Source organism: Mustela nivalis (genome assembly GCF_964662115.1).
Source record: "Mustela nivalis genome assembly, chromosome: 12".
Lineage (NCBI taxonomy): Eukaryota > Metazoa > Chordata > Mammalia > Carnivora > Mustelidae > Mustela > Mustela nivalis.
The window spans coordinates 66601417-66617320 of NC_139031.1; the positions used below are offsets into that span (position 1 = coordinate 66601417).

General features: G+C 38.1%; 1 protein-coding gene across 12 annotated transcripts in view; it reads right to left on the bottom strand.

Moving 5' to 3' along the window:
• The window catches only part of PPP1R9A (protein phosphatase 1 regulatory subunit 9A), a 311463-nt gene that overhangs the window by 152305 nt on the left and 143254 nt on the right, over window positions 1-15904 (bottom strand). The window lies entirely within an intron of this gene.

A 15904-nucleotide genomic window follows, 5' to 3' on the forward strand; every position in this document is an offset into this window, starting at 1 on the left:
TTCATGCTATGACCGACACGTGCCCCGGCGTTGTGGTGTGTCAATACAATAATTATATTTCAGTCACAGAATCACTGAAACTAACTTCTATACTGTACTGAGCGGCTCGCTTTGGTAGCACATATATACTGCACAGAGCACGCGATGCTCTCATTTGTCCTCTCTTATTTTACTTGCATGTAGATCCATGCTAGATTCTCAGTGAGCCTTTCCACAAAATGACTATCAAAATACTGCTCAAAAGCTGCAGAGAACCAGGATGGCACCAGCTCTGCTAAATATTATGTCAATCGTTTCCTCCATTTTCAAAAACACTTATGAAAACCAAAACTTGATTGTCCTTATTTCTTCTGAGTTTGTTCTATTTGAAAAGTAACTAGAAATAGGTATACCATCCCTTACTCAGGTCTATATCTAAAAGAAAGAAATGTGTAATTCACCAAGTCCAATGAACATGTAATAATAAAAACTAACATTTTTAAATTAAATTCAATAAATATTAAGTATCTAAACTGTTCCTGAAAAAACTCTGTAATGTCTTCAAAATCTTAAAATCTAGGTGAAGCTTTACTATACATAAGAAGCTATAATTTAAAAAGAAAGCAGAACAGAAGGTCAGAGATGAAAGAAACCAAATCTGTTGCTGATAAAGTTGGTCCTGCTGGTCCAGGTGTGTTCTACATTCATGTTATTGGAAAACTGGCAACTTTCCTATGCTATATATGGTAACCTATAAATCAGGAATATATGCTGTATATATAGACGCAGATGTAGTGTGGTACAAATTCATCAAAATCATGTCATTTATAATATTTGTACCAGGATGAGTACTGTTTTTCTTTCTGACTTTCAACATGTTTTCATGGCCTCAAGCCACTCATTTGGTCTCTACCACACTTCCCCACCATAATAAAATCACTGCATCCAAACGCATATTTCTAAATTATAGGGTTTGTACCTTTCTCCATGTCAGACACTGGAAGTTGTGGACATTGGAGAAGGTATAGTCTCAAGTAGCTCACAGCTTAGCAGGGATACAGAAATCAATGTAAACAACACAGTATATAACGTGATACCTGATGTAATAGATGAATATGCCAAGTAATCTTTCTCATTTGCTGGAGAAAGAGAATTTCATGAAGGGCAAAATATTTGAGATGAGTCTTAAAGAATAAACAAGAATTCCTACATCTGAGTGTAGAAGACCTAGAATGCACATTTCACATATAAGGTCCTAGGTCCAAAAAAAAAAAAAAAAAAAATTCCATACCTATATCCATTTCTTTTAGAAAACACAGACAGCTGAGTGAACTACAAAGCAACATTCCTAGGAGAGCAATCTTTAAAGACACACAAAAAAATTTTAGCTGGATCTGTAACTTACATGTCCTGCAAACTACTGGCAGATATGACTGGAAATTACTCCACTGATGTCTGCTGCTTGTCTACATCTGCTGAAAGTCCAAGAATATATATTGACTGCAGAACAAAGATTCAATTGATATCCACCCTGGAACAGAGCTCAATTTTGCTACCACAGAGTAAGTCAATAAATATGTGTGTGTATTCGTGTGTGTGTGTGTGTGTGTGTGTGTGTAAAATATAAGTATGGGAGAACTGTTTCCAATAAATTAACACCTTCCTGACTTCTTTCAGGATTCCAAAATACTCTGCTGTCAGAGTGTTCTTCCTCAACTGGTCTGGTTTATAAAGTTCATTTGGGGGTATCCTGAAACTAAATAAAGCAATTAACTCTATGATTCCATATTGGAAAATGGTGTTTTAAGCAATTTTTGAGGTAGCTAGTAATCAGAGGACTATACCACTATTTCATTCTGTAGAAAAGAAATAATGGGGACGCCTGGGTGGCTCAGTTGGTTAAGCAGCTGCCTTCAGCTCAGGTCATGATCCCAGGGTCCTGGGATTGAGTCCTGCATGCGGCTCCTTGCTCGGCGGGGAGCCTGCTTCTCCCTCTGCCTCTGCCTGCCTCTCTGTCTGCCTGTGCTTGCTCGCTCTCTCTCCCTCTGTCTCTGACAAATAAATAAATAAAATCTTAAAAAAAAAAAAAGAAATAATGTAAGATACTTTTCATCTTCAGGTTACTCATAGGCTGGTAAATTATGTGGGTACATAGGAAAAACCTATAAATAATATAATATATATTACATGTAATAATCTAATAAATTTTCTTTTTCAAAGAAGAGCCAGAATTCATTAGGTGCAGAGAAAGCTATGTCATTTACTTGAAGAATCCAAAAGATTTAACATAAACATTATTAGAACCAGTAAGAGTTCTACAAAGTAACCAAAAAATATTAAGAAAATTGAAAACAGTTTAGAAAGTATAACAGAAAAGATCAGATACATAAAATACCCAGGAATCACTAATTATAAATGTGTAAGGATATCCTTCTCTATAAAATTTAACTGAAAATACAAAAAGCCCTAAATATGTATAATGACACACTATTTTCCTGGATAAAATTCTTAATATTTTAAAGGTATCTATGCTCTTAAATTACTATAAATGTTAGTTTGCCCAAATTTAATTTATGAATACAAAGCAGTCAAAGTTAAACCCCACTCACATTTTTCATGGAAAACTAACACACTGTTCGAAAAGAGTACAATGGAATCAGACCCTATAAGATATCAAACATATAATAAAACTTCATTTTTTAAAGCAATATAGTTTGGACCCTCAGGAAGATCTATTTTGGGGTCCTATTCTGTTCTACTGCTCTACTTTTTTATTCAAATTAGTTGGGGTGATCTATTTAATAAATAGTGGGAAAGAATGGGATATCTTTGTGGGAAAAAAAATCCTATTTCCTATCAATAGCAAAAGTAAAATTTCAATTGGTTAAGAACAAAAAAACCTTATAAACTTTAAAAGTGCTAAAGAAAATATGGGACAACATTTAATCAGCTAGATAGGATGTTCCTACAAAGCCACAGATCCTAGAAATCTTCAAAGAAATGAACAAGCTATGTGATTAAAATTCAATGCTAAAAATTTCTAGACAACAAAATATGCCATAATTAAATTATAAGAAAAATCAAATATTAGGAGGAAAAATTGTTAAATATCAAGAAGAAATATGAATATGCATAATATACAAAGAACGTCAGCACTTCAACCAACTGCATGTATAAGCAGGGAAAAGGAAATTAAGTAGAATTCAATGAAGAAATATTAATGTTCAGTAAATGGTGTAAAGATGCTCAGCTTCATTAAAAATGAAGCAAATTTCAAGTACAAGGAAATACCAGGTATTCGAATACCCACAGAATAGTTGAGAGAGAAAAAAAAAAAAAAAGACTGAAACATCTAGTGTTCATAAGAATACAGGGAAAGGAATGCTCTTGGAAAAGCAAGGGGGAAAAGCATAATTTGAGAATAGCTATCAAGATTTTAAATGTCAGGGGCACCAGGGTGCTCAGTCACTAAGCATCTGCCTTTGGCTCAGATCATGATCTGCTGTGTTCCCTCTCTGTCTCTCTCTGTCAAATAAATAAATAATCTTAAAAAAAAAAAAAAGATTTTAAATGTCAATGCCTTTGACCTAATAATCCTACATTTGGGTATTTATAGAGATATTTACAAAAATGACATGCAAGAGAGTTCATCATAGCACTATCTGGAAGAGCCCAAAGCTGGAAATTGCCTAAATGTCCACTGACAGAAAATGTCTAACTAATTATGGTACATATGAATATGTAATTTTATGCATTGATTAAAAAGTTCTATCCCTGCTGACATGAAAGGCTCTGAAATGGTTATATTATGGAAACCAAAGAGCACACTGCATATATGTCTATACATCAGTATCCATACACACATCTTTATCTACATATATATATTCCCAACTGGTAAGAGCCCAATTTTAATCTAATTTAAAGACGTCCTAAATTCTGTAGCTCTGTAGCTCTCGCCTCAGTGTCCTTATTCACAAAACGGCTGTTATCATAATTACACTGATCCCACAAAGTTATTGAGAAAATGAAATGAGATCATCCATGTAATCATGCATGGTTCAATGTGGAAGAGAGAAGGCTTTCCCAGGGTTATACGTGAGATAACACGACTACTTCCCCAGATTATCTACACTCCTCTCATACTCCTGCTCATAAATAAGTTTTGAATAGTTCATCCACTATGATGCTTACTGTCCCTGAAACCAAAATCTACATAACTATCTTGACACTAAAATATAGACTGGCCTGCCAAAACCCCTGCCTGTGCCCAGAGCAATGCACTATTAGTCTACATTGGCGTATCACCCGCCTCGATTTGTTTTACCTTGACCAGGAAAAAACCTCAGAGATAAAAGAGATGTTAACTGAGGTACTTTCCCTTTCATCAATGTGACCTTGGTTCTTTTAATATTCTTAAAATAGTTCTACCAATTTTATTTATATTACCATAAATACTTTGCAGAGATATGGACAGCTAATCAAATAATAATCAGAACCCAATTGTGATATTACTGGAATGCAAAAACCTCTAAAGGCCAATAGTATCCTGGGCCCTAATGTTCAACACCATCAAAATCAATCAATCAATCTACCTATCTAGTTCGGTCACCTTCACATTGATCCTGTGTTATTTCACTAAGCAAACAAATGGATGTTTAAACTTGACTTCTTTTTTCAAAACCAACAAATGTTATTCTGTTCCTTCATCAAAGGAAACAAAACAAGACCTTCTCCCTTTCTTTGCAGCAGAGGTAGGCTTTTAAGGGGAACAAGTTTACAAGTACAGTTAGCAGTGACATTTCTGACCCAGTAACCCACGGCGATCCAAAACAAAGTTAAAATTAGCTTACTCTAAGATTTTAACTAAGGTCATTCTTTTGCATGCTTCTAGTGATTTGGGCCACAGCACTTTTTCAAAGCAACAGCAATGCTTTTTGAAAAACAAGGGGGGAAAAAAGTATATCCTTTACTTCCCTACAACACACTTTCTTTTATCAACACAGGTCCAAATAAATTCAGAATTTTATATAAATACTGACTGGAAGGAATCTCCCACAGTGTTTCACAGGGTCTCATTTCCACCTGCTGTCTGGTTCCTCTTCATCTTCCTGACACATCAAAGACAGAAAACATTCCAGATTCTAGCACGCCACGTTTCAGAGGACGGCTTGGCACAGCACGCGCCCGGGCATTGGCCAAACACTTGCGTGCTTCACAAACGGGCCCCACTTACCATGAGCTTCCTCACCAGGACTCGAACCCACCTTCCCGTGATTTCAGTGCCTCTGCTGAAGTGACCCTAAACCGAAACTAAAACAAAGCAGGGAGAAGACAATCCGTATGTTGAAAGTGTTGGAGAGAAATGAAATGTGGCAATGAAGCATCCACAGAAAGGAGCACCCTGATGGCCTTCGAGTGATGGACAACTTCAGCTTGGGGGCAAACACCCCGAGTCTTGCAAAGATCCCCCATAGGTGAGGATTTTCTGCTGCAGACAGATACACAGAAGAGAAGGAAGGTGGAAAAAGAGACCCACAGTTCTATGTTGTAAACTCAGCAAAGGCCCAGATTTCTGTTCTAGGGTATCTCTGACAAGGAACCTGCAGGAAGGTTCGTAAGCAATTATAACAACACTCTTCAGCAGATGTATCTAGCCTTCTATCAGGTCCACTCGGCAGAATCCTCCATATTGGGGAAAAGAGCCGAATGAGGGCTAAAGGTAGGTGTTACTCTGAAAGCTGTTAGTTAGGTTGCTGGCCTTGCCTAATTCAAAGTCCATTAACACGAACTATTTCTAAGGCCAGCCCATGTATGTGCAACACCATTCATTTCACCCATAATTTGTAACATCCTTAACATTAATAAAAAATATTAATAAGCCCTTTGTACAGATTGAAAGCACCCAATTCTGAAGTGTTGACTTCTAGTTAGGGTCTTTCAAATACTACCTAATCCTAGAATGAAGATTCCTGACCAACATACCTCCAACATACTAAAGGCTCTCCAATAAAGTTCTACCCGTAAATATTGCGATGCATATGGTGAAGTAATTGCAGGTAAATTACAGACAGAATAAAACTTAACACAAATTATCTTTAACCCTTATACCAAGTAAATAAGGCAGGAAAGAGTAAAGAGAGCACAGACTTTTTATGTTTTTATTTGAGAAACCCAAAGCTCTGAGAACCATGTGCATGGCATACCAAGGATAGTTAATGAAGACAAAGTCTTTAGGAAAAAAAGACGTGTTTCGCTGAATGTAAGCCTAGTGTTTTGGGGGAAACTAAAGAACAGGAAGTGAAAAAACAAGCACACTCTACACAGTGGGCAGTAAGGAGCAGGCTAGTTCAAAAGGCAACACAAACAACCCTGTATTTGTCAGGTTTTCCAGACAAACAGAACCAAAACGACATGTGTGTCTACATGTGTGTATAATATATAGTATAATATACATCATATTTATATAGCAAATATATATAATATTTGTATTTATACTTAACCACATTTATTTTAAGAAATTGGCTCAATTAGAGAGACTCACAAGTCCAAAATCTTCAGGGTAAGCCCGTAGGCCAGAGACCCAGGGAAAAGCTGATGCTGCAGTTCAAGTTGAAGGCAGCCTGCTAGGGAAAGTACCTCTTCTTCAGGGGAAGTCAGTCTTACTATTATTCAGGCCTTGACTGGCTAGATGAAGATCCTTCACGTTATGTTAGGCAATTTGCTTTACTCCACATACAACTGAAAAGTTACTCTCATTCAAAAACACGCTCACGGAGACATCTAAAATAATGTTTGACCAAATATCTGGGCACTGTGACCCAGCCAAGTTGACCCATAAAATTAACCATCACAAAGCCCTTAAGATAGAAAATTCTCCAAAGCTGGTGGCATCACAATTCCAGACTTCAAGGTCTATTACGAAGCTGTCATCATGAAGACAGTATAGTACTGACACAAATACAGACACATAGATCAGTGGAACAAAACAGAGAGCCCAGAAATAGACCCTCAACTCTATGGTCAACTAATCTTTGACAAAGCAGTAAAGAATGTCCAATGGAAAAAAGACAGTCTCTTCAACAAATGGTGTTGGGAAAATTGGATAGTCACATGCAGAAGAATGAAACTGGACAACTTCCTTACACCACACATGAATATAGACTCTGAATGAATGAAAGACCTCAATGTCAGAAAGGAATCCATCAAAATCCTTGAGGAGAACACAGGCAGGAACCTCTTCAACCTCAGCTGCAGCAACTTCTTCCTAAAAACATCACCAAAGGCAAGGGAAGCAAGGGCAAAAATGAACTATTGGGACTTCATCAAGATCAAAAGCTTTTGCGCAGCAAAGAAAACAGTCAACAAAACCAAAAGACAACTGAAAGAATGGCAGAAGATATTTGCAAATGACCTATCAGATAAAGGGCTAGTATCCAAAATCTATAAAGAATCTATCAAACTCAACACCCAAAGAACAATTAATCCAATCAAGAAATGGGGAGAGGACATGAACAGACATTTCTGCGAAGGAAACATCCAGATGGTCAACATGAAGAATTGCTCCATATCACTTTGCATCAGGGAAATACAAATAAAAACCACAATGAAATACCACCTCACGCCAGTCAGAATGGCTAAAATTAACAAGTCAGGAAACAACAGATGTTGGCGAGGATGCGGAGAAAGGGGAACCCTCCTACACTGTTGGTGGGAATGCAAACTGGTGCAGCCACTCTGGAAAACAGCATGGAGGTTCCTCAAAAAATTGAAAATAGAGCTACCCTACGACCCAGCAATCACACTACTGGGTATTTACACTAAAGATACAAATGTAGTGATCCGAAGTGGCACGTGCACCCAAATGCTCATAGCAGCAGTGTCCACAATAGCCAAACTATGGATAGAACCTAGATGTCCATCAACAGATGAATGGATAAAGTGGTATGTGTGTGTGTGTGTGTGTGTATGTATGTGTGTATATGTATATATATATATATATATTCCACAATGGAATACTATGCAGCCATCAAAAGAAATGAAATCTTGCCATTTGCCACAATATGGATAGAACTAGAGGGTATTATGCTGAGCGAAATAAGTCAATCAGAGAAAGACAATTATCATATGATCTCCCTGATATGAGGAAGTTGGGAAGCAAAGTGGGGGGTTTGAGGGATAGGAAAAGAATAAATGAAACAAGATGGGATCAGGAGGGAAACAAACCATAAGAGACTCCTAATCTCACAAAACAAGCTGAGGGTTGCTGGGCGGAGGAGGGTAGGGAGAGGGTGGTGGGGTTATGGACATTGGGGAGGGTATGTGCTATGGTGAGTGCTGTGAAGTGTGTAAACCTGGCGATTCACAGACCTGTACCCCTGGGGCTAATAATATATTATATATTAATAAAAAATTTTTAAAAATGTAAATTAAAAAAAAAAACAGAAAATTCTCTGGCTCCATAAACTAGTCTTTTGATATCTGATAATCATATCTTGATAAAGGTTTTTTAACCCACTAAGAAACCAAGGTGCCCCTTGATAAAGGTTTTTTAACAACTCTTACAGTGTGGTAAATTTTCATATCCCTAGACATAGTCACAGAATGTGCCCCCAAACTGTGATAAAATCAAATAGATATTTTTGTTTCACCAATGGCACCAACTACTTCATGTTTAGAGACAACCAACAACCAAATTTGGAGGAGCTAACTCTTTAAATTTAGAATAGCTCTTACTGACCCTGTGGAACAATAAGCTGTATCTATGAAGACTTTAAATAAAATATTTCAAAATAAGTAGAGTCTTATTAAGGCTACATATACACAGATTCTCAGTGAAATAAAAAGATTAGAAGGTCCCATATCTCTCCATTTTGAGAAAACAGAATTGAATTATAATTAGTATCATTTATCTGCAAAGATGTGTTGGTTATGTACTTGAAAAGTTTCAAAAGCTTTAATATCTCCTTGCAAAAAGTTAATGTCATTAAAGTAAAATGACAGAAAGAAATTCTGTCATAAATAAATATAAACCAAGCTCATCCTAAATTTGGACAAATTCTAAGACAACGAAGCCCAAATTAGTGTGTTTTTCCAGTAGACAGCTTAACAGGAAACTGGGTGATTCCACTGATGTTCATGTTTTTCACAATACTTTCCAAATTATTATAAACAATTAAACATATCCATGAGAAATTAGCAATGTTCTCTTTCAGCTCAGCCGGAATTTGGTTTAAACTGGAGACATATGCTTTATAAATTGAGAACTGGTAGCCAGCATGACATAAATTGGTGGCCTTGGTCCAGTTCCCACTGGGCAGGTGTCTTCATCACAGAAAAAACTGAACTAATTAGCACCAATTGGCACCTTTTCGGGGGGGGGGGGGGATAGAGGGTAATCTCCTAAGATAAATAGCTAACCGCTCATTCACAGAAGTTAATACTCTCATACAGATGCAACAGGATGAGTTAGTAAGTCCGGATCTGTTCTAGCATTTGTTTGAGCAGTTGGTATTCCCTTCCTCTTCCCCTACCAGTGCCAACACTGTGTTTCTGAAGTCCCATGGAAGGAGATTATTCTGAATTGTCTAAATAGGAAAGCTGATGGAATGGAGTGCTAACAACGTATGCGTGAGGTTAAAGGGGACAAAGGAGGAGGTTGGCTACACCAAAAGGAGTTTGAGAGCTTCTCTTGAGGCTGGGAAGGGAAGGGAGACTTTCCTAAGGTATCAATGTTTACACCCCCCATGTGAAGCCCCCAAGGGTGACTGCACCTCTGAACGAAGGGCTAAGGGGTACCATGAGAACTAAACACTAAGCTCTATGGTCTTGGGAGCCTTAGGAAGACCACCCACCCCAGGTCCAAAGTTTTGCAGGGAGACAGTAGAAGAGCCTTTCAAGGAATTTTACCATTTGTTCCAGGAAACAAGTAGAAACAACAGTAAGGATTAAATGTCTCCAACTTAAACTAAAAGTCTGGTTCCTAACATAAGGGTCTTTATAAAACTCTCAGAAACTGTGTGTTTACCTAGGTGACAGAAGAAATTTCAAAGACATCAATGAGGCTGAACTGTCTGCCAAACAAGTAGGTGAGGAATCTCAAAAAAGTTTACTGAAATGCAGCAAAGGAAGGGAATGGGATCTAAAGCATCCTGGTGGTGATGTACGCAAACTGGTTTTCATTCCTTAGAGAAGATGCACTGAAGACCGGACTACTCACACCAACTGTGATGGTCTTTGATGTGTCAGCCTGACTAGGCTATGGCCCCCGTTTCGATGCTGACCAGTTCGAAGCCTTCATAGCACCTCACATTCAAAGCTCCCTGAAGCAAAACTGTACTGCTCCCCATTCTCTGCCTCCTGCAAGCTCTCTCCCACTTGATGGCAACTGGACCCTTTTGGTCAAGTGGACTTGAAAAGGAAGTCGGTCATGAACATATCTTCCTCTCCCTCTCCCCTGACCCTATACACATCCGAAATTGGTCAAAATCTCCTAGAGAGTCTATCTTTTTTTTTTTTTTTTGAGAGTCTATCTTTTAAAGGATTCTTGTTTTCATTCCTTCCTATTCCCTGACTGCTCAGATCACTAATAATGTAATTACACTGTAATGTATTTATTGCATTCTGCTCTCCCACAACTCACGATACACCACATCTAAATACAGTTCTTCAAGTGTGATTGTTCTTCAAGTCACTGTGGCTGGGGACCAGAACTGGGAGATGAGATTGGGATAGAAAACAGAGACAGTGCATTTATTTTTTTTTTTAAGATTTTTACTTATTTATTTGACAGAGAGAGACACAGCGAGAGAGAGAACACAAGTGGGGAGAGTGGGAGAGGGAGAAGCAGGCTCCCCACTGAGCAGAGAGCCCAATGCAAGGCTCCATCCCAGGATCCCAGGATCATGACCTGAGCCGAAGGCAGACACTTAATGACTGAGCCTCCCAGATGCCCCAAGATAGTGAATTTATGAGTGATTTTACATTTCTTCTGCCTCCCAAGGTTCTGGATTCCCTTGAGAAGAAAGTTCAAATATTTTAGAAGGACATCAAAGTTCTCCAGGACCAGAATGCAGCTTACAAGGCTCAGGCTTTACCCACACAACTTCCTTGTACTCATCCTAGCATGCAAAAATTGTTAAGTTCCTATTTCCCTATAAGTTTGTAAAGCTTTCTTTCATCTTTTTTTTTGGTCTCTCCTCTAGAATTATCCCATTCTGTCATTTATTGTATTTATTTGTGACCATATTTTCTATTCAAATAAACTCCTTAGGGGTGTATTATAGTCTTATTCATCTTCCTATAGCCCACTGCTTCTGTTTCTGGTTTGTTTTTTAAATTTCCGGCTTGGATGCAATATAATTAACAAAATAAAAATGGTACCTATTTAACATGATGTATATCTACCTAACAATATGAAGTTTTGAGGCATGGGTACACTGTGAAACCTTTATCAAAATCGATATCATCTACGGTTAACAGTACAACGTATTTTACAATGTTGGTGATCTATATGTGGATGGTATCTTAAATCAGAACCACTTTAGAGCAAAAGCAAAGTGACCTTCAAAAGGCAGAGGGAGTCCCAATCATAAAAATCTCCCAGTCATAAAAAGCTTTACCATATTGCAACTGCAAACTAAGTAAGTCTTCACATATGCATAGTTTGGGATGTCCTTTAATGGTCATCCATTAGCTAAATAAACCTCCTATGATACCCAACTAGCATGATCGTTTGAAGGGCTACGGTCTAAAAGACATGATGTAATGACATGGTCTTCATGATTACTTGTGTTAGGAATCAAGTATTAGAGAAGAATGAAATTAATTGTATATCTTCTTGTAGGTAGTACAGGAAAAGACTACGATCCTCCTTTTCAAAAGGCCAGTTAGCGCCTGGCACAAAGGTTTATAATGCTTCCCTTTTGATCAGTTTAGTGAGACATCATTTGGTAGAACTGATACTTTTTTAATGTATTTCAAAATGCTAATATAAAAAGTCTACTGGTAGGAATAGGGTAGTCAAGGGCAATTAGCTCTACTGGCTGGGAAAATGCCTCATTTGAGAAAAATAATAATAGCTAATATTAAGTTCTCTGGTTGAAATGAGGAGCTGGCATGTGGTTAAAGCCTGTGGATTTACATATGTAAATATGTAAAAGTTGTTTGCTCCCCTGTAGCCTTGAATGCAGCATCTGTCCCTAAATGACAAGGGGGTCAGTGAAGGCCCTAATGTCCCACAACTGTGGCAGATTTGCTGAATAAAATCCCGCAGTCCCTTTCACAGTTCTGCCTCTGGTCATGGTGGGCTATCTGTGAGAAACCGCACTGCTGGTGCCTGTCATCTCCCAAGCGGAGAAAACACAAACGGTCTAGTGTGTAAGAGCTCAAGGCTGCCGAAATCTGTCCCGTGTCATCTCCACCTGCCGCACTGGCACTGGGAAGGGAAATGTGTAGGTCACACGTCCTAAATCTGACATACTCAAACTGCTGTTTGCCTCTTTCGAATCAACCAGATGTAGCCAAAGCACTCAGGAGTGGGATACAGCTTCTCAGCTGTAGGAGACAATGAGCTGAATTAGAGACTTGCGCCTCACCCTTTCACTTTGGAAGAAACAAACAAACAAAAAACCACTGTTCCGGGGCGTCTGGGTGGCTCAGTGGGTTAAGCCGCTGCCTTCGGCTCAGGTCATGATCTCAGGGTCCTAGGATTCGAGTCCCGCATCGGGCTCTCTGCTCGGCAGGGAGCCTGCTTCCCTCTCTCTCTCTCTCTCTCTCTCTGCCTGCCTCTCCATCTACTTGTGATTTTTCTCTGTCAAATAAATAAATAAAATCTTAAAAAAAAAAAAAAAAAACAACAGCAATGTTACTAATATGACTTCTTATTTGAAAAAAAAAACACCACTGTTCCGTTGTGGGCTCTCTCACCATATATATAACAGAAATGTCTATCAATAAGCTTGCGATAGCAGTAAGCTATCATAAGAATAAAAAAGAAGATTCCAACAGTGACCATTAGGTGAACCATGAGGAGAACCTGCCCTCCCTGTTTATAGACAAACAGCAGACTTTCCTGGACCTTTCCTTCAATTGGGTTCAAAAATACCTCAAGAGAAAATGACAGGTAGGTGATAATAAGGAGATGAGAAAAAAGAGGATAATTGTAGCTACCATTAAGTGACTCTCCTGAAATAAGTGTCTCATTTAGACCCAATAATGTTTCTATTTTGCAGCTCAGTGAACTTCAGGCTCATGAATGACAGCCTGTCCAAAGACACATGGAAAATATGTAAGTGACAACTGAAATCCAAGCCCAGGTCTGGATGAATTAAAACTTCATGCTCTTTACCTCCTGCCGCAGCGCTTTAAGTAGAGGAAGCATTATTAAAAAAAAAAAAAAAAAAAAAAAAAAAAAAAAAAAAAAAAAAAGAACACCAAAGCAGAAGGGCAACTGGGTGGCTCAGTGGGTTGAGCATCAGATTCTAGATTTTGGCTCAGATCATGATCTCCTGGTCCTGAGATCCAGCCAAGTCTGCTGGATTGTCTATAAACAGAAAGTCTGCTGTTTGTCTATAAACAGGGAGGGCAGGTTCTCCTCATGGTTCACCTAATGGTCACTGTTGGAATCTTCTTTTTTATTCTTATGATAGCTTACTGCTATCACAAGCTTATTGATAGACATTTCTGTTATATATATGGTGAGAGAGCCCACAATGGAACAGTGGTGGTTTTTTTTCTTTTTTTTTTTTTTAATGCTCAGTGGGAAGTCGGCTTCTCTCACTCCCTTTCCCTATGCCCTTCCCCCAACTTGTGTTCTCTCCCTAAAATAAATCAAAAATATATATATAAAATAAAAATTAAAAAACCAAAGCACAAAAGAAGCACCCCTATATAGGATAAACACCACAACAGCAGAGAACCAAGAAATGGGGTAGAGAAGAGGATTCAAACTTAATAGCAACTAAAGAAATGCAAACACTGGGGGTGGCCAGCACCTCAGTAAGCCTCTGCCTTCTGCTCAGGTCAAGATCCCAGTACCCCTGCTCAGTGGGGAGCCTGCTTCTTTCTGCCTCCTCCCTCTGCCTGCCATTCCTTCTGCTTGTGTGGGTTGTCAAATATACATAAAATCTTTTTTAAAAATGCAAATGACATTCTCTCAAATAAAGAAATAAACAAGATCTTTTAAAAATGCAAATGACATAAGTCATTTTTCATTTATGAGGAATTTAAACCAGGCAATGGGACAGATAAACTGTCAAGTTAATACACTGTGGAGAAAAGAAACTAGCATAACCTTCTGAAGAGCAGCATGCTTAAGATCTTCAAAACTTTACAAACTTAGGTCAAAGGACCTAATAAATTCCAATGATTTAATCTAATGAAATCGCAGATGCACCAAAATATTTATGTAAAACACTAATCACAGTATTATTATTTTTTTTAAGATTTTATTTATTTATTTGACAGACAGAGATCACAAGTAAGCAGAGAGGCAGGCAGAGAGAGAGAGGGAAGCAGGCTCCCTGCTGAGCAGAGAGCACGATGCGAGGCTCCATCCAGGCCCCTGAGTTTATGACATGAGTGGAAGGCAGAGGCTTTAACCCACTGAGCCACCCAGGCACCCCAACACTGTATTATTTTAAAGAGGAAAAAAATTCAAAGCAATCTAAATATCCAAAAGAAGGATGAATATAATGGTGTATCCGTAAGATGGGACACACTGATTCTCACAGATGCATCATGACAGTCATGCTCTTTAAAGTCATTTACCTACACAAAAAAATGTCCAAATGTGTGGCATGTGAGAAGATTATAGAAGCAACTGTGTGTATACACACACAAAATAGGAGTGATCCCCATTACGTACACAGACATCATAATTTCTGAGAACTAGGATTATAAATTATTTTATTTTCTTTGTATTTTTCTGGCTTTTTAAAAATATTGAGCTTTGATAAATAAATGAGAAATAATAAATGTTATTTTTAAAAAACTCATTACCAAATCTTGAACAATCAATGAGCACGTCTTTCCATGCACTGTTGCCTGGAAATAGGCAACTGTTTGTCTGGCTTTATATAAACTTTAAACATATTTTAATACCACTTTCAGCGTTAATTTATATAGTGATAACTGATGTTTGTAATGATGACCCTAAGGAACAAAAAGACATTGTGTTTTATAAATCTGAAATGTAAAATACAATCCCGTTCAGCTTTTTTTTTTTTATGTAATAAACATACATGTGTCAAACAGTATAGAAACCATGGTTTATAGTTACTGTATCATTTACCAAAAAAATAATTTGCTGAGTTTTGACCTTAAATACTAAAATACTTCCACTCTGTTTGATCCTCAAACAAAATAACAAAGATCTAGATCCAAATCCCTATTCAAAAGAACTTAATTACCAGAATACTCTGGTTTTAATTCTGAGAATACGCTCCAAGAAAATCAAGTGTACATTCTCTTCTTTCAGACATCTGGCTGAGAGGTTTATTCAGTGGAAAATCACACTCACGCTGAGCAAAAAGCTAATACTATGCTTCAGTTGAAGTTTTCTGGGCTTGATTCGCAATGCCTTTGTGTGTGTGTAAGTTTATGTGGAATGATTTTGTCATCACAGGAAAACAGGAGAAGTGGTCCCCTGAGCTACATCTCTAGAGAGAGAGGTATCACATACTCATCCATCTGAAAAATACAACTTTACCTAAAACTCAGTAAAATTAGAAATTCGTTTCATTCCGAAGAAAAATGAGCTTCTAAAGTACTCAGTCCCCGAATTTTTCAGGCAGCTAGAATCTTGGCAACTGCCCAAATCCCCATGCAAACAAAGGCCACAGACGCCACTCCCCCTCCTTCCTGGGGTGGACTCCCCAGGCCAGTCCGGCTAGCTGAGTCCAGCTGCCCTCCACATGACTTCAGTGCG